Source organism: Hippoglossus hippoglossus, chromosome 9 (genome assembly GCF_009819705.1).
Source record: "Hippoglossus hippoglossus isolate fHipHip1 chromosome 9, fHipHip1.pri, whole genome shotgun sequence".
In the NCBI taxonomy this organism is placed as follows: Eukaryota; Metazoa; Chordata; class Actinopteri; order Pleuronectiformes; family Pleuronectidae; genus Hippoglossus; species Hippoglossus hippoglossus.
Genome location: NC_047159.1, coordinates 8,526,189 through 8,548,885, shown reverse-complemented (window position 1 = coordinate 8,548,885; position 22,697 = coordinate 8,526,189). Strand labels below are relative to the sequence as shown.

Sequence of the window (22,697 nt, the reverse complement as noted above, 5' to 3'; positions counted from 1 at the left end):
CTTGTCTAAAGCTTGTTATCTCTCGCTCATATTTGTTCATCAAACTCCAGCCTCATAAAACCGCTCAGCGGTGGATAAAGTTCCATCATCCGCCAGGTAATAAAATACACCATTTGTCCTCTTATACAAATGGCCGCGATACAGGTGCGCTCGTCTCTCTGTCCATTTGAGAGATAGCTATCAGTTAAAAGGGTAACCAAAGCCTCTCCACTTGTTGGGTTCCCCCCTTTTCTCTGTGTCCAGCTCCTCGTTACGTCCCACTGTGAATTATATCTCCTTTTAGCTCTGCTTACTTCAGGCATATGGCAGGCCCGTTGTGGAGCGCAAGCTGTTTCTATGACAAACCCTCCCGCTCTGCTTCTGCTACTGCACTTTTATGACCACTTCATATGATGATGATACTTGAACCATTGCTTGTTTATTCTTTATTTTCCAACCTCAAAGTGTCATTGACACAAAAACTTGACATAAAAAAAATATTTTTACTAGAGAGACATCGCTGTACAAACACATGATGGGGGACATTCCGTCATAGCAGCGGCCATTTGTGAGAAGAGGAAACACGCAGGACAAAAACAGTCTTAATGCCTCTATTGATTACAATCTCACCATCCGCTCCTACGCCCTCCTTAGATGTAATACAACGCATCCCAGGGAATGAATAACCATTGCTAATGGCTATAAAAAGCTCTTGAGAATTGTCTAGCAATCTAGCCACTAGAATCGATATCTCCCCCAACCACAATCTTTATTTAATCTCAATATAGTGGCACAAGGAATTAAGGATGAAAAGTGGATGAGAAATTACTCAGAAGAGTCATAAAAAAAGAATGGGAGGATTTGAACTGAAGCGCTGTCAGCACATCCTACCTAAAGGTTTGGACACTTCACCAACATATTAACTCTGATTCATCCAGAGTAAAAATCTGCTCGTTCTCTGGATGGAAATACCTCAGCTCCGCCTCCATTATGTCAGATTGACTGCTATCATTTACAAAGGAATTCCAAATAACAATCAATTCATTAAATGCCTGTCCCCTGTGCTCTCCCCCCTCCATTCAGTCGATGCTATATTCACAACTGAGGCAGTATTTACTATAGTAATTAGCCCGGTGTTACAAGCATGGAAATCACCGTGATTAAGGAATAACTATCTGCCTCCAGGGTGGGACAGGCAATGAGTGCACTCAAATAGAAAGTCACGCCTTATTATGCAAGTGGCGGAGGTAAGAAATACGACCTCCCAAGGTAATTGAGGCCATGTACGCTGCTTCGTATAGAGACAGGTCTGAGACGCGGATGGAAAATGGAAATGAAAAGAAGCCCGCACAGTGGTCTGCCCATCAGCATATCTCATGGTCCAGAAGTAATGAAGAACTGGTGAACTGTGAGTGGGTTACACTACAGCTTCTGTGAAATTTGAATGCCATGGTGCTAAAATGGCGATTCTTTTAAAAACAGCTTTTCGTATTCCTTCCTAAGCCTGAACAACTGTTCTGCAAAGTCATGATCAGCATGTGCCACTAGAGGCTGTAAGAAAACGATCGCCATAAAAAGCAAAACCCCAGTTATGTAGCTAAATTAAAGTTATTTAAAATAAGTCAAACCTCAATTACTCAGCTGTCACAGGTTTATTAGCTTCCTCTATTGACTTCATGTATTTATGGTTGTTTGTTCATGCTTGTGTGCAAACAATACAAAGATAAGTAATCGTATCCTCATTCTTCACAGTGTTGTGATGACATATCTTTATTGGAGTAGCCTGTGTTATCTGTGACTGTTCACTGAAGTCTGGGTCACACAGCCAGACAGCCTGAATCGCACACACACACACACACACACACACATAGACAAACACACTAAGTCCTTCACCTGTTAATGTGTGAAACAAATGACTGCTGCGGTGGCGCCAGCGAGAACACACCACCATGTCCCATCTTATCGGGTGGCTGCATGAAAACCTGTTTGCACTAGATAGAGTGTGCAACAATCAAGCAAGTCAGCTAGAGGGAATTCAGCTGGCCCTGGATGACTGCACCTCATAGGAGCGAGCAAGCCCACCGCAGCACAGGGGGAGGGATGAACATCAAAGTCGACAACGACAACAATAGGCCCAACACCACAGGATCAACCCAACACCCCAAACTCCCAATCTAATCTAGGTCAGAGCTGCACCTCCGAAAGACTCAGCCCACCTCCCTCTTCTTGCCCTCTGATTTCTTTGTTGTAGTGTGTGGTGATGTAACATACTGTAACTTTGCGGCGTGAACCCAAAGTAAATGCCAGGTAGTGGAGCCACAGGCAACCGCAACACCACTCTCTCCAATAACTGAAGGAGAACTACAAAAATTATGATCCAATGCTTGTGGTCTTCTAATTCCCCAGATGAAAGAGTTCAAAAACAGCCGATAACCTGGAACAATGATCTCATGATATGGATATAAGTTAAAAACAAATAAATTGGAATCAAACTGCACCAAATTGCACACACTCATAGATATCAGTCTCGTAAATATGCCTGATAGTTTTTCATCAAGATCCAATGAATTATTCTGTGAAAAACTGGTAATAGAGGCCAAAAATGTCTTAATGTTAAAGAAAGTGTGAAAAACAAGGCCTGGATTTGTGCCCTGATTCGGATTCCCACAAAAATTAATGAGTTCTTCACAGACTCATATCACATCCTTCCACCAAGTTTTGTTCGTAATCCATCCAGTAATTTTTGCGTGTTCATGCTCATGAACAAACAAACGCAGATGAAAACAATGCCTCCTTGGTAACCATGACAATAAGAAGCTATACCATGTAAATGATTAAAACAGCTCAAGGGTCTAGATAGTCTTACCTGCCATCCTGTGTTCCTATCTAGTTACCAGGCTAGCATTACTAGACTAGCTAGCATTACTGAAAGCACCACGTGTACCCGCTGAGGAGGATAAAGAAAGACACGGAAGAGGAGAGAAACTAAACGAAGGGAGACTAATTGGCCATATTCTGTTTTTCCTACCTGTCGAACATGTGAGAGCAGCAGCTTTAAGCCTTGAGTCAAACAGGGTTTGATATTGGGGGAAAACACATGTTTTAATAACCTCGCCCGGGAAAAAAACCCAGAAGCATTCTCTGTTATGACGTCTAACCAGTTTGAACTCATGAGCCCTTCGGCTGAGGAGCTGGGCACATAGCCACATCGATCAAACTGCAAACTCAATTTAATAAGGACTGGTTCAATTGCTCTATAATACCGGGATCTATAAACAGAGGATTTGTTGGTTATTTGTATTAAATTAAACCAATCCCCGAATACAACAAGTACAGAGAAGTTGTTCAGTGAAACAGATGAGATGGTCCCACAGGAGTTGAGGATGGGAGTAGATCAAAAGATGCTGCGTTTCAGTATTCACCTCCTGAGCTGCCTAATCAAACCAAACTACAGCAAGACCAAAATAAGCCTCATTGCAGAATTCTGCACATATACCGATGTATACAGGAGCGCGTGCATACACAAATATCTCAGATTCATAAATATAACCTCACACACCTCCTGAATAATCCAGTTAGCAAAAAGATCAAATTAACAGGTTGAGAAAAAGCAAAGGGGCTTTGTAACAAATGACGTAAAAAGGCCCTCAGTGGACTGTGATGAATGAATCAATCCGAGCCTGCTGTGAACATTATCAGAGCAGGCAGTGAATGAGTACATTATCATGCAAGGCGCAACTTCTCTTTTCCTGCCTCACAGCTTGTCTGTCTTACAGCCTATCAACCCGTGAGCCTGATTACCTGCCCACATACAGAGCATCTTTTGTCCAGATTAAAGGGGCTTGAGTGGGGGGGCAAGGTGAAATTTTATTTCTTTTTCTCAAGGAATAATTTTGAAAAGTCGTGTGGAGTTTTTGTTTTTCAGCTTGTGCCTCGAAACCTCGCTGCCAGCCTCCCCGGCCTCTTTTTGATTCCTCTCTCTCCCTGTCCACTTAAATATCCCAGTTACCTCTGTGAGTCTGAGCGTTCCTCTGGATATTTCCATCACAATCTATCTGTTTCCTTTTTTCTTGACGATTCGATTCAATTTTCACAAATTTGCATTCATGAATATATAGTAAGAAACATACTGATATCTACAAACTGTCTATCTATCTGCATATTGTCAGCTCAGGTCCAATTAAAAGAATAGTCATTTAGGGAAATATAAAAATCTTTGACGATAGAGGTAGATGAGAAGATTGATATAATTCTTTGTTTGTACACTAAATATGAAACCCCCAACAGCAGCTGGTTAGCTTAGCATTAAAACAGGAAACAGAGGAAACAGCTAGTTACAAAATCAGGCAAGCAGCACCTCCACAGGCTATTTGCAGTCTGAGCTAAGATAGCTACTAGCTGTGACTTCATATTTCATCATACAGACATCAGAGTGGTACTGAACTTCTCATTTATTACCAAGACTTTTTTTTATAGCTATGTTCATGCAACTTTGTTTTGGCATAAAGTGTGTTCTTATCTAAATAGCGACTTGTGGCATCAGACCATAAACAAGATGGACAACATGACGACCAAAGGTGAAGCCAAAGCGTCTTGATCGCCACCTGGTGGCTGGCTGCAGTACTTCACAAATCCCGCCTCACAACCAAGTATTTAATTAGACCAAAGTCCAACAGTCACATTGACCACCTTCCTTTGGTTTCTGTGCAGAAGAAAAAATGGATTTTTATCTTTCCTGGGTTGTGAGGAAACATAACTTAGGTACTGTATCTGGCAAAGCAAGTAAAATGTATTAAAATGTATTTCATTAGAGAAAGGGTCACTTATCTACTACCTGTCTACCTGCTCCTGCTAGTCTCCATTTGCCCATCACGCTTTCTTCTTCCTCCTAGTGTCCGCTCAGGCTGCTGTCACACCATACATTTAATCAATCCAGCAGCCTGAGCAGTGTGCGTGCGTGTGTGTGTGTGTGTGTGTGTGTGTGTGTGTGTGTGTGTGTGTGTGTGTGTGTGTGATGTGAGTGGGCCTTTGTGAGGCCTCCTCTCAGCAGAGTGATGATAAGTACTCCCAGCCCAGCGCTCCGCATGAGCTGATGGTCAGACGGGCCAAGAACACTGGGGGCCTTGTGGTTAGGGCGTGTGTGTGTGCATCTGTGTGTATTGTGGTGAAAAGGGGGAAGACGGTGGCTGTGCATGTGGTGTGTGAGTCTGTGTGTGTGTGTGTTTCTATTTTCACCAGCAACGCCACCAGGCTATGCCACATGGCTGCAATTTGTTCATTAGCTATATAATAAATGTACACACACACACAGGGGTAATATTGTTCTGAGTCCTGCCTGATTGGATTGTGAAATAGAGGACCCTCAGGGGAATCACTTGTAGTCTGCCAGCCACTGTGACCGGGAGAGGACTGATTTCTCAACACTGTTTCCAACCCTGAAACACAAGTCGCCTTTATTTATCTATTCCCCCTAATAACCATTGTGAATTTATTCTAAAATAATATTGCTTGTTTGAGGTTTTCAGATATTAATTGGTTTCAGCTTGATCATCTTATCTAAATTCTTTTAATTGCTTTCCTTTGGCTGAAAAATCTTTCCTTATTACGTTTCATGTTTATGCGTCAGAATAACTACAGGTCATTGTAAGGATTTACCAGTCACCTGGAAATAATTAATATTCACCCAGGGCCAATTGCAGCAATCTATCATCATCATCAGTGTGTCAGATGAGCCGGGGACGGTTGTTACAAATTACCTGCTGTCTAGGATATCCGTCGATGCTTGTTTGAGCCGAGCTCGTGCCGGCAAGGTTCCGGGGCTGGCTAATAAATGTTTGCATCCCGAGATTAGAAAGCGATGTGTCGTTGAGTGAAACTATATCACCGCTGACAGATCATTTATCCAGAAGTGTTGCTGTGAGGGAAACCCAGAAACATTTATAATAAACTAAATCTGTCTAGTTTGGCACGCGTTCGGAAACCAGCAGTGGGGCTTTGGAAGAAGAAGCGGCTTGTTCCACATTCAGCGAGGCTTATAGCCTCTGGGAGGGTACGACTGCTGCTCTGCCATGAGCATACAGATCACCTTACACACTGGCTTTCCTCTGCTTTGATGACTGATGCACACACACACACACGTATGTCCACACACACACGGAGCCATGCATGCCTGCTTCCACAGATACTCAGGAGCATTGAAACACCTTTACCCCTTCCCCCACCTGGATCAATTTACCTGCTGCACCTGAGAATGCCACCGCTATGATGTCACCTGCAATCCCATCACTTCAAAGGGCCAAAAGCACCTCAGTGCCATCGCAGCACAAAGAGCAAACGCACCCTCTCACTGCTTCCTTTGTCCTCCTGTCCCTTAATGGTGATTCCCCTGCAGAAGGTCCATACATGGAGAATGACAGTGTCTACAATCAGGTATTCTTGGTCCTATGCCCATTGGCGCTCACTCTGTGCGCCGCTGTAACAATGAACAAGCTTTCTCTATTCCTCTTCCTCTCAAGTGTGTACTTACATGTGTCTCTTGTGTGCGTATTAGTGAGTTTTTTGTGTAATTGTGTTCATGCATTTGAGTGAAAGGTAGTTGTGTGTGCTGAAAATCCCATGATTACAGTGCTGCCGGTAGCCTACTCTCCAAAAGCTCCCATTGGAAATGCTCACAAGCAGGGTATGATGTGATGAGACAAGGCGATAATACAACCACCACATTAGTGCATGGTTAGCCATTAAAAGGCCCAAATGAGATTATGAGGTCATATGGGAGCTGCAAAGCCTAAAGCCAAAACAAGAACTGCTTCTCTGGAAGTAACGGCGCATGTTGAGTGTTCCTTCTGCACCGAGGGGAGCGAATCTAAATGTGGAGGGAGGTAGAGAGAAAGAAAGTGGGAAAGGAAAGGAGAAAAAAAGAGCGAAAGACAGAAAGATAAATGCAAAGACACGGAGATGGAGAGACAGGGTTTGATAGCAGAAGGTTTTCCCTGCCTCGGACATTTCCATAGTCAATTTCCATAGCTATCAAGCATTGAATAACACATGAATTCAGCATGATTTACCATCAAAACATCCAACTGAGCATGAAACAGGAGGCCCTGGCCCATCTTCTATCTCAGTGCATTGGAAGGTTTTTCCATTGTAAAGCAAGGTGAAATAACAGCCATTCAATGTACTGTAACACACAGGAGATGCACCGGCCCCGTGACCACGCTATTCACAAGATGATGCCTACTGTGAAAATCCTCTTCTGCTCTCTTCAGGAACGAGAGAGCAGTTTAAGAGAAAGTGAAAAGATGCATGCACAGAGGGAGATAGCGGGGTTCACCACTGAAATAAAAATCAATTTTGGTTCTCGACGCACACTCGTCCATGTTGCGGACGAGCTCAGTGTGTTAGCCCACCATCGCTCTTTCAATCACTTCCCTTCTTTCCTCCTCTGCTCCGTTTCAATTGTTCTGCCTTCCCCTCGCTACGCTGTTTAGCCTATATCATTTCCTCCTTTCCTACAGAGTCACACCTCTTTCCTTTCCTTTCCTTTCCTTTCTCTCTCTCTAAGCAGCCAGACACCCCAACACTGTCTCAGGTCCTGAAACTATGGCAACGGAATGAGAGAGAAAGCGCTCTCTATGATTAATAGATGAGAGATGCAGTGCCAATCGCTGGGGCCTGGGGAGGAGGGACAGATGCACTTGAACAACACCATGCAGGCAACCTGCACGCACAGTCACAGGGAGCACACACTGAGTACGCACTCATGACCCCCCCCCCCCCCCCCCCCCCATCTTATCAAAAAACATACACACACACTCACACACATGGACCACCATTAGTGGTTTCCTTGGTACACACCTCACAGAGACACATAAACACTGTATTAAAGGCAGAGTTAACGCTACAGGGGCAAACAAAGAGGTGGCAGAGTTTTCCTGATGCTTAACGGCCACATGACACACAACAAGCACAAGTAACCACACAAATTACCATGGTAGCGGATGTGGCCCTAATGAGTCTTATCAGCCTGTGGCTGTCTCCATGACTCACAGCTGGCTGCTCTTACCTGTAAAAGCCCAACAGCAGGACGGGAACTGGGACATTATATTTTTATGCTTTGTACCACAATTTACATCATCTGATCTGCAGTACAAGACTTTTCCAGTCATTCATCCATCTCCGAGGCAATCACACAAAGTCCTGCAGCTTTTGGATTATCCCTGCAAATGCATTTCCCTTCCATTTGAGTAATAACAGGCAGCCACAGTCAGCCTGGACAGAGGTATTACTGCATGTTAATGTCGCATATACTAAGTATTTAAAATACAAATTTTGCATGAGGAGTAGACAGATGTTATAAGCTGATTTAAAATGTTTCTCTCGATGAGCTCTCAATTGGCAAGCATTTGACAAAGTTTGGCTCCTCAACAACCTGCTCCTTGATGGGCTGGCTATCACTTTCTAATTCACTTGATTTCTAACAACAAAGCTTTGCCAAGGACCAAAAGCATCAACAGACCCTCAGCCAATTCTGCCGCTGACTTGCGGCGCCCGGACCAAAATAAGCCCTTTGCTTGGTCCTTCATGCCTCTGGCGTTCTTGGCACACAAAACACTCTCAATCAATTATGCTAATGTAATGAGTATGAAGAATGTTTAACACATGGACGGTTAATTCTGTGCATGCGATGGAGAGTCATTTCTAGGGAGCCGGAAGGGTTAAGGCTAAGTGGGAGACAGCAGCCAGCTCCAACAACACAATGAAACGTGGAAACTGGAACGCCATGGATCCACGCATGTGTGTGTGTGTGTGTGAAAGACCGAGAGCGAGATCATGGACCAACACGCTCAAGCAAGAGATTACATTTTCAATGAGCCATGCTGTGAATATATAGCACACTTGACCATACTGCTCAGTGAGATATATTAAATCCCTACAGTACAGTGAACATCATTTATCATCGCCTATAAAGAGTGGGCGATATGTTCCAGTTTGAAGCAAATAAACTGCTGCCTTTTTAGAAAACTAAATATATATCAACGAAGGCAATAGATGAGATTGAGATACAGGTCTGCAGCCATCATCTCTCCACCTGCATATTATTCAGTGTGTTCTCTTAGATCAAATTTAAGGCGTTTATCAAATAATGAGTTCAACTTCAGGGGGTCAAGGAAATCGGAAACCAAATAAAATGAGAGCGATGGAGCAGCAGAGGAAAAGTGCAGAAGCGTTTACAAGGAGGAGAAGTTGTGTAATTTATTAGCAGTTAACAACATCTTCCGTTTTTTTTTTTACTTCTTTCGGCAGATGAATCGCAACTTAAGAAAAATTTGCAAACGCTCACATCTGTGATGGACAGTTTCATTTCAGCGCAAGCGTCTCTGATTATGCTGACCTGTATCCCGGAAAACAAAATGTGCTAAAACACACAATCAAGCTCACGATTATGTGTTTTTAATGTTCCACCGCTCGAGCAGATTTAGCGTTAAGGCAGTGTAATTGGAGCAGCGGCAATTTAGTAAAGATGTGAAAACTGGAAAATGGGTTAAGCATCAATAAATCACATGCAGATGAGTGAGAGGGGTTTGATGCTTTCTCACACTCTAATTAAAATTAAAAAAAACACCAGCCCACACACCAAGGACGTGCATCAATAAAACATGGCTTTTATGAAATATGCATTATGCATAAATACAAACACTATTGAATGCAGGGTATTGACACTGGCTGAATGAGGAGCAGTGGTTAACAGCAGCTGACCTGTCTCGTTGTTTAGAGTAGAGGGGCAATTCATTTGAATAGGAACAAAGCCATTTATCAATTATTCAAGCTGACTATACTCAGGCTGCATCTGCATTTGTACGGCAAAAGGTAAATACTAACTCTCTCTGTCCCTCTCTCTCTCTGTCCCTATCTCTCTCTCTCTCTCTCTCTCTCTCTCTCTCTCTCTCTCTCTCTCTCTCTCTCTCTCTCTCTCTCTCTCTCTCTCACACACACACACACACACACACACATACAGTGTGACAAATTCACATCAGTCACACACAATGCCATCCCCATCGCTATTGTTGGGGGATCGGCGGATCAAACGCTCCGCAGAGCATTGCTCCAAATACAAGTAACAACTCTGGTCGCTCTGCTCTGTTCTGCCTCCCCAGGAAGAGAGAAGCGGCAGGCTTCTGTCACAAAGGTAAATCATGCTGTAATTCATGTCTGCATCAGCATCATGACATGTCAATGTATAAAGTGTTTTTTTTTTTTTTTCAAAAGCCAGGATTAGCGCTCTGGTTTGTGGTGTTGTAGCCTTTATGAAACAGCATGGGGGGGGGGGGGTCAGCCCATGCAGCATCTCAAAAAAATGCCTCCAGGACATTTGAATGCCTCGAGGCTAATGTTGTAGGAGGAGCAGAGCTAAAACATTATACTATTTCACATTCAACATCATGTCTAATCCCCAGCACAGTATGTATAATGACAAAATGAAAAAAAAAAACATGCAACATGCAACATTTCCAGTGATTTCAGGGAAAACATGAATCACAGCACCCTCTCCTCTCAGAGCTGGAGTGATGTGAGTCCTCTTTCTTCCTTTAATTTTGTTAAGCTTGATAATAAAATCATGTTTCCAAAACACCATGTGCTGCTGCTGCTGAAAATCAGCTGACGAGAGGCACATTTTGCTGTGGGCATTTCAATACTCTTTAGATTCATCCATTTCTATCACCAGCCTTGCACACGCTTCCTAATCTAAATCCTACATTTAGAGTTGCTGAATCCCTTTTCCCAGCCTTCCCTTCCCCAGTGCCTGGTGGAGCGAGGGGAGAGGGGGGGTGTACTGGGAGAGGAGAGGAGAGGAGAGGAGAAGTGACTGAATGAATGACTGACTGGGTGTTGGCAGTCCGGCGGCTGGATGTGGTTTGTGAGGCCTCTATCTCCTCATCCCGGCTCGTTAAAGCAGCAGCACTTGATTTAATGGTCAAATCCCACTTCAGAGACTGACGCAATTTTGCCTCCTGCTCGGAATTACAAACATTTTTGTTGGATCTTTTTTTGGGACCAGATTGACCACTCTGCTTCTCTTGAAATCCCTGAACGCACCCGTATGGCCAGTGTGTGAGCATGCATGTGTGTGTAAGTGAGAGAGAGAGAGGAAGAGAGAGCGAGAGAGCTAACAGTTAAGACCAACACCAATCTGCACGTGAAATTAACTAATGAATGCACATGAAGTTTCTAGCCTCATTTCCTTGAAAGAAAGATTGGGAACACACTCGGCAACACGAGTCTAAATGTAAATTGCTTTTCTAATTCTGAATTTCCAGTCGGGAAAATAAATGGCAAAATGAAAATCCCATCATGGACTGTAATAATGGAGCGAGCACTTCTGTGTTTATGCGTTTTCCATCACAAATCAGGCATGGATATGTTATTATGGGCTCATATAAACTCTCTCGTTTTATTTCAAATCTAAAACTGTTTGTTTTGTGTCAGTAGTTTTTTTAATAACACGTTCAGGGTCAGCGAGGTTGGGTGGGAAAAAACGCACCGTTAGAAGGAGGACAACAGTCGGTCAAGTTCCCACAAGCACATTTCTTATTCTCCGTCCATGTACCTGCTAATGACTGATCCGGACATTGTTCTTGCTTGAGTCTGGGCTCGGTGTGAGCAGCCATAGCTCCTCTGAGACTGACACTTCTTTAATCCTTATGCGTAAACACCATAAAAGGGATTACGCACGGAAATGTGGTTCTGTTTACATCGACAGAAGGTGTTTGTCTAGTAGAGAAAGCATCGCAGTTCTCATTTGAATAAAACAGGCACTTCCTGATTTTCTTTATAACTTAATTTCAGTATAAAATGCTTTTTATTTATATATATATATATATACGCGAAATCGCCCTGAGCGGATGGAGTAATCCTGTGCCGCGTGTGCACTTGTCGCCCGGCAGAAAACGAGCCTCCGGGGCTCAGGAGAAAGACGCTCCGAGCGCACGTGAAGTTTGAAATAAACAAAGAAATCTTACCTTCAGCTCATGAATGGATCCACCTCGGTATAGTAGATGCTCTGTCCTTTAGTAATCCATGAGACGCGGCTGTTTAAAGCAGTTCAGACGATTCACAACAACAATACGAGCGCTACTTTTCTCCTGCGCCTCTTTCTGTTACATGCCGCGCTCAAAATCACACCTCTTCAGATCGGAATATCCATCGGAAATCCACACTAGAGAAGAAATAACCCCCCCCGAACGTTTCTGGCGTTTCTGCAACCCAAGGTGTGAGCTGAACGGACGGAAGCAAAACCCGGGTGTCCCAGAACTAGCTACGGAGCACGAGCGCAGTACCTTCCACAAAAGCCGACGGTCATCCTATTTGGAGATGAAGCTCCTTACCAGACTGGAGCGGAGCGCAGCGAGCCCAGCTGTCACCCACCCGCTACACACACACACACACAGGGAGGAGCTTCGTCTCTGGAACGGGAGCTATTGTGTCAATGGGTGCCAGTTATGGCCAACTGTATTTCTATTTTTACGCAGCGGCATTTCATAAGAATGCGCTTTGGCGGAGGAGAAAGCCTGTGTGATATTAATAGCTTTTTAAAAAAGAGAATATAGGAAAAACAAGACAGAAGAGGTTATTTGAGAAAAAAAAAAGATTAAATGAAGTGGCGTTTTCTAGCTGGTCTGCTGGCTCTGTGTCATGGAAAACTGTCAGGGGTGATTTGCAGGACACAATAAAGACGCGGGTCCTCCTTCATGCCACCCGCGTTATCCTCCACTTGGTGCGTCTTTTGTGCGCCCAGTCTATGATCAGGTTCAAAGCCTGTCCTGCCTCCTGGCTCCTGTCTCCTGTCTCCTAACTCAGGACCGCCCTTCCTTCCCTGGTGGTCCTCCCTGGCACGCGCGTGTACGCACGCTAAACACAAAAACACTTTTATATAGTCACTGTGTTTTTGCAAATGGGCCCTGACTTTATTTGGCTCTGATCTCATCGGAAGATAAAGTTTAAAAAAAGTTGTTGTTAAAATTCACGGTACATTAAAGGCAACAATCTGAGGTCAGGCACATGCTCCACATATAATCTCTTTCTCTGTCAAGCCAAATTTGTCAGATTGCAAACTGCAGGCCGGCTACAAAACACAAACATAACTACTTACACATGCTCTCAGATACAAATACATATTGTGTTGTAGAGCGTAAATACCTGTGTGGACATCTAACCTGGATAGTGTATGAATGTGCAGTAAATCTCCAGAGGAACATTAATATATCTGAGGCTTTGGGCTTACAACACGCCACCTGTGAAAACAGTGTGTGTGTGTGTTTGTGTGTGTGTGTGTCTGTCTGTCTTTCTGTAGTTATGAGACTATGGTTCAAGACCATCATTGTGAGGACATTTTGTCTGGTCCTCACAAACTGAATAGGTTGTTTGAGGGTTAAGATTTGGTTTTAGGCTTAGAGTTAGGGTTGTGATGGTTAAGGTTAGGGTAAGGGGCTATAGGGAATGCGTTATGTACATGTGTTTCTTAACAACTATAGAGAGACGTGTGTGTGTGTGAGTGTGTGTGAGTGAGTGTGCGTGCGTGCGTGCGTGCGTGCGTGCGTGCGTGTGTGTGTGTCTGTGTGTGCTCCTGAGTAGTGGCCTGTCAGGCACCATTTCTGTCTTGTTACAGTAACAGCTCAGTACAGTGCTGCCTCTACAGGCCCGATGCCAAACACCATACACCGCTGTTCTTTAATACAAAGTAATGCACTCATGCCTGCCAGCCCTTTCCTCATCTGTTATCATTTAATTTGCTTTAAAAACAAAACTCATTTACCGTAATGCAATGAAAGCGTCACAGAGAGCTGTGCACACATGCACGGGAGAGAGAGAACATAATAACTCAGAGAAATGACAGCTGTTTGATTTATCATTCACCAAAGCAGAGTTTGTATCCTGGTTGTTTTCAAAAATATCTTATTACAAAGTGACAAGAGGTAAAATGTGGTTGAGGCGTATGCAAATGCGTGCACATCGTTGGCAAGTATATGCACTTCCTCAACTGCCTCTGAGTGCAGTCATATATCATACAGTACATCTCATCTTACAGTATAATGTACAGCGGGCTTGTTAGGCTTCATTAAAATTCTGCACGAGAGATGTGGCAGAGTGTAAGTTTACTGTGAGTTGACGCGCGCAGGTGAATCATTCTGGACACACAAATCAGACGAGAAAAGCAACTTGATGTTCGAACATCAATCGCCATGCAAATGCTGCAGGAGAAATTTACATAAAACTTTTATTTCACACACACTCTTAAATCCATCTTCACATTATTTAATCTCTCTCTCTGTCGCTCTCTCACACACACTTCGAGGTGCAATGTGGGAGGCTCAGTAATGTTAAAATACACAATAGTGATCTTGTACTCAGTAAATATCATTATCCCACTTATCTAAAGTTGTCCCAGGCACATTAACACTGTGTGTGTGGAGGAGTTACAGTTGCTACCAGTGGGGGATCTCGGATGTTCCTACGTCCGGGGCCATAAAGGAGCCGCAATTCACACAGAGGGGCCAATTACTGTATCTGTCCAACATCCATTCCCAATTCCTGATTCACTAAGGTGCCCATTCAAGTCATTCCTCATTTACTGTTTTTATCCACAGCTCTATTTTAAAAAGTGAACCTTGTTCAAGCACATTGTTTACTTATCTTAGAAAATAAAACATCCCATTAAACTGTCATATTTATTGTTAGTAAGTTTTATTTTTAACACTACTGACAAGACAGGGGCCCTTCAGAAGCCAATCAGATTTTAGCTGCGGCCAGTGCCTCGCTGTTGATAAGTGGAAAAGTGCTCTGATCCAATATGAGAGCACCAGTAGTGTAATGTCAAAATACTTAAATTCAAGTGAAAAATCTCAATTCAAAATCCCACTTGTCTAAAGTTAGATATAAGTTACAAAATGTACCTCAAGTAGCAAAAGTTTAATTTCTGGGAGTGATGTTATTTGGGACACGTCTTGTGTCTGTGTTCTTCATTGTCATTGGGTGTTTCTCTCCTGAGTCTGGCCCACCGCAGGCTGATCAGACAATAGCCAATTACTAACTCTTCCTAGTCTCTAAGGACAATCAGTTAGTTAATCCTGCTTCTCAGCCGTAGCCGTCTCTCTGCAGCCTTCTGCAAGTGTTTTTACTGTCCTCTTGCAGACTTGCCCTCTGACCCCTGACTCCCTCTGGCGATTTGTTGTGGAGTTGGACACAAATCAATCCCCTGCATCACAAACTGGACACACCTTGTGTATCATCATGTATGACATTATAACATTGATGATACTGATGCTCAATGAGTGTCAGGAGGTTATCAGGAGGTTGAGGTGCAACTTATTTACAGTATCTACTTTAAATACACTCACATACTTCCAGTGGAGGTGTAGTGGTTCTGAACACAGGAGTCTGGCCCCCTCTAAAGGGTCTGATGGTAAATATCAGCGGTTGTGTGATGATAGAAGGGATTGAGAAGAAAACAGGAAATATTCTATGAAACATAATGTGTTTTCTTTTTAGTAAAAGAGAGTAACCGTGTGTCTCATGGAACTGCTTACTAGGCACTGCTTTTTTTTACACGAGGTCACAACCCACAAAGGTTAAATCTTTTACAATGGATCATTTTTTATATATCTTTTTTTCATATGGAAGAAACTAATAAGTAGCTGTCAAATAAAAAACAGTGAAGTAAAAGTAATTTTCCCCTGTGAGGATGTATTCTGGGCAATAAAATGGAAATAGGCCACTCAAGTAACAAGTACCTCAAAATACACTTAAATACAGAATGTGAGTGAATGTACTAAATGTGAATAGTTATGTAAAAAGAAAGGAGTCATAGGAAACCATGCTGAACCACACATGCACATGTTGAAATGTGTTCAAAGGCTTAAACCCGTATGTCATTGATTTATATACATATATAATATGCAAGCACCCACTTTTCCACCCACATACACTGTGACAACAACATACAGCAGCACACTAGTTCTAGGAGCAGTTTCCGTACAAATACTTTTAAAGAACCAAAAATCCCATTAAAAGGGAAAGTCCAGCATTCAAATTTTGTATTTAAGTACAATTAAGGAAGTGGAATCCATTTAACATCAAAAGTACTTATACACAGTTGTGATTTTCAAACAATTACATATGTCTTATTCTTAATTTATCATCGTGGTTGCTTGTGTGAGCTGCATTCAAATGTTGTAACTCACTTAGTGAAGCCAACTTTAACAATCTCATGGTCTGTGTGGTTAAAGATTAATAAAGCAGCATATTATATGAGTCGACGGTGTGTTTTGCATGTTAAATCCGCAAAGTTTCTGGTAACTATAGCAGTGAAATACATGAAATGAGGTAAAAAGTACACATTATCCCCCTGAAAGTGCAGCATTTAAATTCGAGAAGCAGATACAGCAAATCCTGGAATAAAAACACCTCAAAATTGTACTTTACTTTACTATGAAATGTACTTTTACTTTCTACACATGCAGTACACATTCTGAATGGCCACACATTATTGAGACACAAATCACCAGTTCCCGCAGAATTCAAAACTTGTAACGAGCTTGTTAAGAAATCCCAAAACCCCACAGACGGTGTGTTGTGTTTCTCTGGGACTGCTCTGGCCTCTCAACCTGCTGGAGTGTTGTTTTGTTTTCGTATCACAATATAATGAAGGTGAGAGTGTTTCTGTTCCTGCTGAGCTGGGTGTTTTACGCTGGACCCCTCGATAAGCATCACTTGTTCAAACCGCCTGTGCTGCTGCTGCTGCTGGAGTCCTAATGGAGGCTGCTCACCTGTGGAGCACACAGACACCTGAGGAAGGAACAGGGCCTGTTTACAGCCATTGTAGTGTTGCAGGCCAATCAGTGAGTCTGTCGGCTGCTTCCCCTCTTGGAGATTTAATGGGCACTGCAGCTGTTTTTTTTTATTCCCAAAGGAAGCAAAGTGGAAAAGAGTAAACAAGTAACATCCCAAAATTCTTGGCAACATCCTGCTGATTGCTAAACCATGTGTGACCACCGGGAGCACAACATCTGCATCAGCGTTCATAGTCTGCGTTCTGCGTTTTCGGTCGTGCCACAATTGATATCCACTCATGGATCATGGTGAAAACAGACAGAGAAGCAGCGATTACAAGGATCAAGTCTGACACTGCTACACAGCTACAGGCTTGAAAGTGATGCTGTGGGTTCTTTGGAAAAACATTGTTCAGGCTCAGACCGCTGGATTACGGGTCTGAAGCATTCCCAGCAGCAGAACAGGGACAAACACGCTCAGTTACAGCAGAACTAGTGGTACTTTGCTCGATGTTTAATTTAGCAGGCCACTGGTACGGCCATGTGAAAGTCACCCAAAGGTTCAGAGTAGCTGGTTCAAAATGTGCTCCAATTTTTTTAAGCATAGAAAAGACTGTTTACTGTGGATGTTAATGACATAAGGACAGAGTTTGATTACTTTAAGCTGCTGGATAGTTTTGAAGGAAGAGGAACGGGAAAACATGTCAGTTTGCATCTTTAAGAACGGTTATGAATCAAATTACAATTATACTTTGTATGTGGTATTGTTTTGACAATATATAGACACAACCCAGCTCTAGAGCCATGACAAGATGGGAGGAGGACGCAGGATACAGAAAAATATTTTAGAAATAGGCCAAATGTCAGTTTCTCATGACTTGGACCGATCATTTGTGTTAAGATGAATTTCTGAAATATTTTGTAGGAATTTTTCTTCTCCCCCCCCCCCCCCCCCCCCCCCCTCTTCTCTCCCCTTTTTTTCCACCCAACTCTCCGCTCTCCCCCGTTTCTATCCTCTAAACCCAACCTGTCGAGACAGATGGCCGCCAAAACTGAGTCCAGGTTTTTCCTCTCTACAATCGTCAAGTGCTCCCTCATGGGAACTGTTGGGTTTCAGGTCCCGATCTCTCTATGAAAAGTTCCTCGAGATAATGAAAGTTGCGATGTGTGGCGCTATATAAATAACATTTAATTAAATTTCAATTGTTACTGTTTGTGAAATGTATCCAAAACCTCCTAATCATCGCAAGTCACTGTAGAGCAAGTAAAATCGATATATAATGTCATGTAAATAAAAGGTATACTTTGAGATAATTGATCCTAGAAAGTGCACAGAGCATACAGACATAAAATGAGCAACACTGTGTTTCACCATCAGATATTTTGTTCACCAGTATACAAAGGTGTCCCAGCTGTGTTTTAGGCACTTAGGCTTGATAGAGGTGAATTATTTAGCTGCTGTCACTGTACATTTCTCACTCCACAACCCCAGAGGCTGCTGGAGGTTCATCAAACAATGTTAAAACTGAGCTCAAATGTAAGCTGAACTCAGGACGTTATAAAATATGAACTAATAGGTGTTTCAACAGCAAAACAAGTTTATTATATATATAGTTATTAAAGCAATAGTAAATATAGATACATATAGATATAGATTATGATCATTCATAGAGAGCAGATCATTTCGAGGGAACAGGAAGTAAAAATCACTAAGTGTCACAGGAAGAACATTTTCAGCACCATGCAGCTGACGAATCACACTTTCACACTGTTTTAATTGCTCTCTGAGAAAATTGAAGTTGAAGTGTAATACTTAAAAAAACTCCATCAGCACTACATGTTAAAGTAGTGTCGGCGTGAGCCAATTTTTTATTAACCAATGATTAGTTTCTCTTAAACCTTCGTAATGCTACAATAACAACAGCCACTTTACATTTTTATCACCTCTAAATGTTGACAAGAATAGGCAACAAGTAGGCAGCCTTTGGTGTGTGCAGCCCTGAATAATCATTTAACATTTGAATGATTTTTCATCATTATTGATCATTAACTTGCTGGTATGGTGCTCTATTGTTGCATATTGGCCACTTTTAGTGCCCTGTTTCATTAAAGAGTATGTGTTAAGTCACATAAATCAATTTCAGTCAAATAAAGTAATTTAGATAAACACGTTTTGATAGAGAATTACGTTTAGTCAAATACATTTATTTAAGAGTGGCATTTGTATCTCTCTTCTATCAGTGAGCTGTAATTAGACATTGTTATGAGTAATTGTGGGGATAAATTGTAAGATTGTAAATTGTATGCACACATACTGAATGCAAAACTGTCTTTTCAGTCCTTTCATCGATATGTACCCGACTTCTTCAAAAAGTATTAAAACCCTTAGAAACTGTGTAAACCTGAGGCATCTACGTCAGCATACTGTATTCCCTGAAGAAGCTTGTGTGTGTGTGTGTGTGTGTGTGTGTGTGTGTGTGTGTGTGTGTGTGTGTGTGTGTGTGTGTGTGTGTGTGTGTGTGTGTGTGTGTGTGTGTGTGTGTGAGTGTGTGTGTGCGTGTGCGTGTGTGCGTGTTTGTGTGTCATGTAATTGCAAAATGATGTAAAGCGTGGCTGAGTTAGGCGGAGTGAGCAAAAGTACTATAAGGCAGACCATGCACTCACGCACTCACACATACACACACACACTGATGCACTCATACTATTGGGCCTCGCCCCAGCCAGCTTCAGTTTCCTCTGTGCATCCAGGTTTGCATGAAAGCCATGAATAAGTCATCATTTCTGCATGATAGGTCTGTAACTAGGAGTGACAGTTAGAGAGCATAGTCTTCATAATCTCAGAAGGGACTCGGTGTGTGTGTGTGTGTGTGTGTGTGTGTGTGTGTGTGTGTGTGTGTGTGTGTGTGTGTGTGTGTGTGTGTGTGTGTGTGTGTGTGTGTAAGTGTGTGTGTATGTGTGAGTGTGTGTGTATAAGTGTGTAGGTGTATGCAGGGTTTCGCTTGCTCCCCCCCAACCTTCATCTACCTCACAAATGGACACCATGCCGCTGATGAGGTCTGAAGGAGGGAAAGAGAGCGGTTGTTGACGTCAGTCGGAAATGATGCTGTAAGGTGGAGAGGGAATACTACCAAGGGGTCGTCACGTAACCAAACAGCAATATCACCGCATTCATTTTCATTTATCTACTCTTAAATATTCTGAACTCGTGGTTCACTTACCAGGTTTTTTTCCCAGAAATTCTACTTTTCTTTCTCTTTATTGAAACACACTATGTGAAAAATGTCATGTATGGATATTTAGACATTTTCCATGACACTCCATGGCATCCTAATGTTATAATGTCATACATAATTTAAAATTGCATGCCACGGGGATGTGTGTTATTGCTTTGTATGCTGATAACTCATATGTTAAATAGCTTTTTTTCATGGGGCAGGCACGAGTTTCACCACAGCCCAGTCACAGTCCTGAGTCAGAAGAAGCACAATGCTTCACTCCAGACAAGCCTGAGTTCAGTTTCATCAGACATCCATTCTCTGCCCACATACAATGATCTTATCCCACTATCAGTGCTCTGTGTGTCAGCTGAGGTGCAGCTGCAGGAGATACCTGTAAAACAACTGGTGCTGGTTTGACTTGTTGGAAAAATGAAGGGACCAATAGACTTTACATCTATTTTCCCTTGTTTATTGTGTTTTAAATAAATTCAATTAATAATAATAACTTATTTACATAGCACCTTTCAAAGCAGTCATCACAAAGTGCTTCACAAAGAGGACAAATAAAAACAAGAATACAAAACATTGAAGAGAAAAAGCAAATGAGTACAGTGTCATTTTGGTCAAAATGGTACAATACAAAATTCTAAAATCAAAAAATCATTTAATAGTAATGTCAAAAGAAAAGGATGAAAAAAAAAATGAAAAAAAGAGCAGAAAAAAACCCAATCACATAAAAGCCATTCAGTAAAAGTACATTCTGAGAGATGATTTAAAAACTGTTCCAGAGGGTTGGGGCCCTGTCAGCTACTATATATTATACATATTGTGTTATATATTATTGTATAAGTTATGTTGAGTTAATGTATGTTAATACAACAATTTGAATAATTGATTTAGGTGATTTCTTTAAGGGAATATTTGAAATGTTTGTGTAGTTTTGACATTATTTTTGCAGGAAGACCGACCTTTGTCCCCTCGCTCTGTCGGCATGAGCACGGAAGATATTTGTTTTCACGCTGTGGAAGTACAGTGCACTCTGTTGCACCTACGAACTAATATCAGGTGTTGAGTGGAATTGATTTATGACTGTAAAGCATGGTGTCACTCGGATCAACTACGGTGGCATACAAAGTGAAAGCAGATGTTCCTGTTACAATGCAATATTACTATTCCCGACTTCACCCTGCCCGTTGATCCAGTTCCAAATCCAGATGCAGATTAGACCCCGACGTCTCAATTCTCTCTGAGCTCCAGCCTTAACCTCACCTGGGCGGCTGGATGTGGATATAGCAGCTGATTTAATGACATGTACACACAGTCCCTTCTGAATAAGTCATCCAGCCTCCGCTTACACACCCATAGTGCTCATCCATTTTTCAGGGGAGGCCATTTCTCTGTCTTTCCTACTCACTCCAACTCTATGTCTGTCCATGTGTCTCTGTCTTTGCGTTGCTGTGCCTGTAGATATATGTTATAAATATATATGTGCTCAACAACATATTCTGGTATCATTGCTGTTACTGTCGCTCTTAGTAGTGTCTTTTTAATTGTGTTTGTTTGACACTGGTTGGGGTTCGGTGGCTTGGGTCCCTGGAACAGTAGCAGGGGAAAATGGTTGAAAGTCGACTGTGACCATGAAAGAAAGAGCTTTTGGATTTACTACTGGCCTTGATAACAGCTGGATTCCTCCACTCATCGAAGACGAGTGTCAAAACAATCGGTTTCCCGCTCATTGTCTCTTGATGTCGTGTAGTTGGTATTCTGTTTTATCCCCACAGTGAAAACACATTTAGATGCATAATGCTGGGCACTTTTTTGCATTGGAGAATTAATGTCATTATGATCAAGCCCTCTGCGTTGCTCCATAGCCAAACCTTGGCTTTGAACTGCTGAATGATTGATGGCTGAGATGAAAGTGAATGTAGGTCACTGTGGTTGAGGGTTGATGGAAGCAGCATAAATCAGACATGGATGATAACCAGATATCATGGAGGATAATGACCCAACCAGAAGCATTACAGGTAAATTCAACAGCCATAACTCAACAATCTGCCATATCTATTAAATACTGCACTGCACATTTTACTACTTAAGAATAATTTGATGTTGTGGAATATGCAGAGTTTATTGGTTTAAACGTGATATGATTCACAATTTGAGGTCAGAAGAGTGAGTTGTGTTTAGTAATACAATATGCACTGAAACTATGGATCATTTAAGCGACGAGGATATAAACTGGTCCTGACTGGTGAACCAGAACTGTGTCTCTCATCCAATGTCAGCTAGGATTAGCTCCAGCCCCCTGCAACCCTCATAAGATCAGCAGTACAGGTGGATGGATGGATGGATGGATGGATGGATGATGGATGGATGGATGGATGATGGATGGATGATAAGATAAGCAGCATACCAGACGGATGGATGGATGGATAGGACAATAAGATATGTAGTTTAGCTGATGGATGGATGAATGGAGGATGGATGGTATGATAAGACAAGCAGTCTACCTGCGGGATGGATGGCTGGAGGGACGGATGGATGGATGGATGGATGGATGGTAGGATGGACAGATGGATGGATGGATGGATGGATGTCATGTTTTATGCGACTTGAGACGAGAAGATTCTCATGCTAAGTGCTTTTCATTTGCAGTGTCTCTACTCTGTATCTGATT

At 42.4% G+C, this 22,697-nt stretch overlaps 1 protein-coding gene across 3 annotated transcripts in view; it reads right to left on the bottom strand.

The window, feature by feature from the left end:
- sema6a (sema domain, transmembrane domain (TM), and cytoplasmic domain, (semaphorin) 6A) overlaps window positions 1-12,418 on the bottom strand; it is a 108,258-nt gene extending 95,840 nt beyond the window's left edge. For 2 of the 3 annotated variants that reach the window (XR_004614885.1, XM_034595066.1), the window contains exon 1: window positions 11,997-12,418. The gene's annotated coding sequence lies outside the window, so the exon portion shown is untranslated. The remainder of the gene's footprint in view (window positions 1-11,996) is intronic. The other variant, XM_034595067.1, reaches the window with a different exon arrangement.
- Window positions 12,419-22,697: the final 10,279 nt, after the last annotated feature.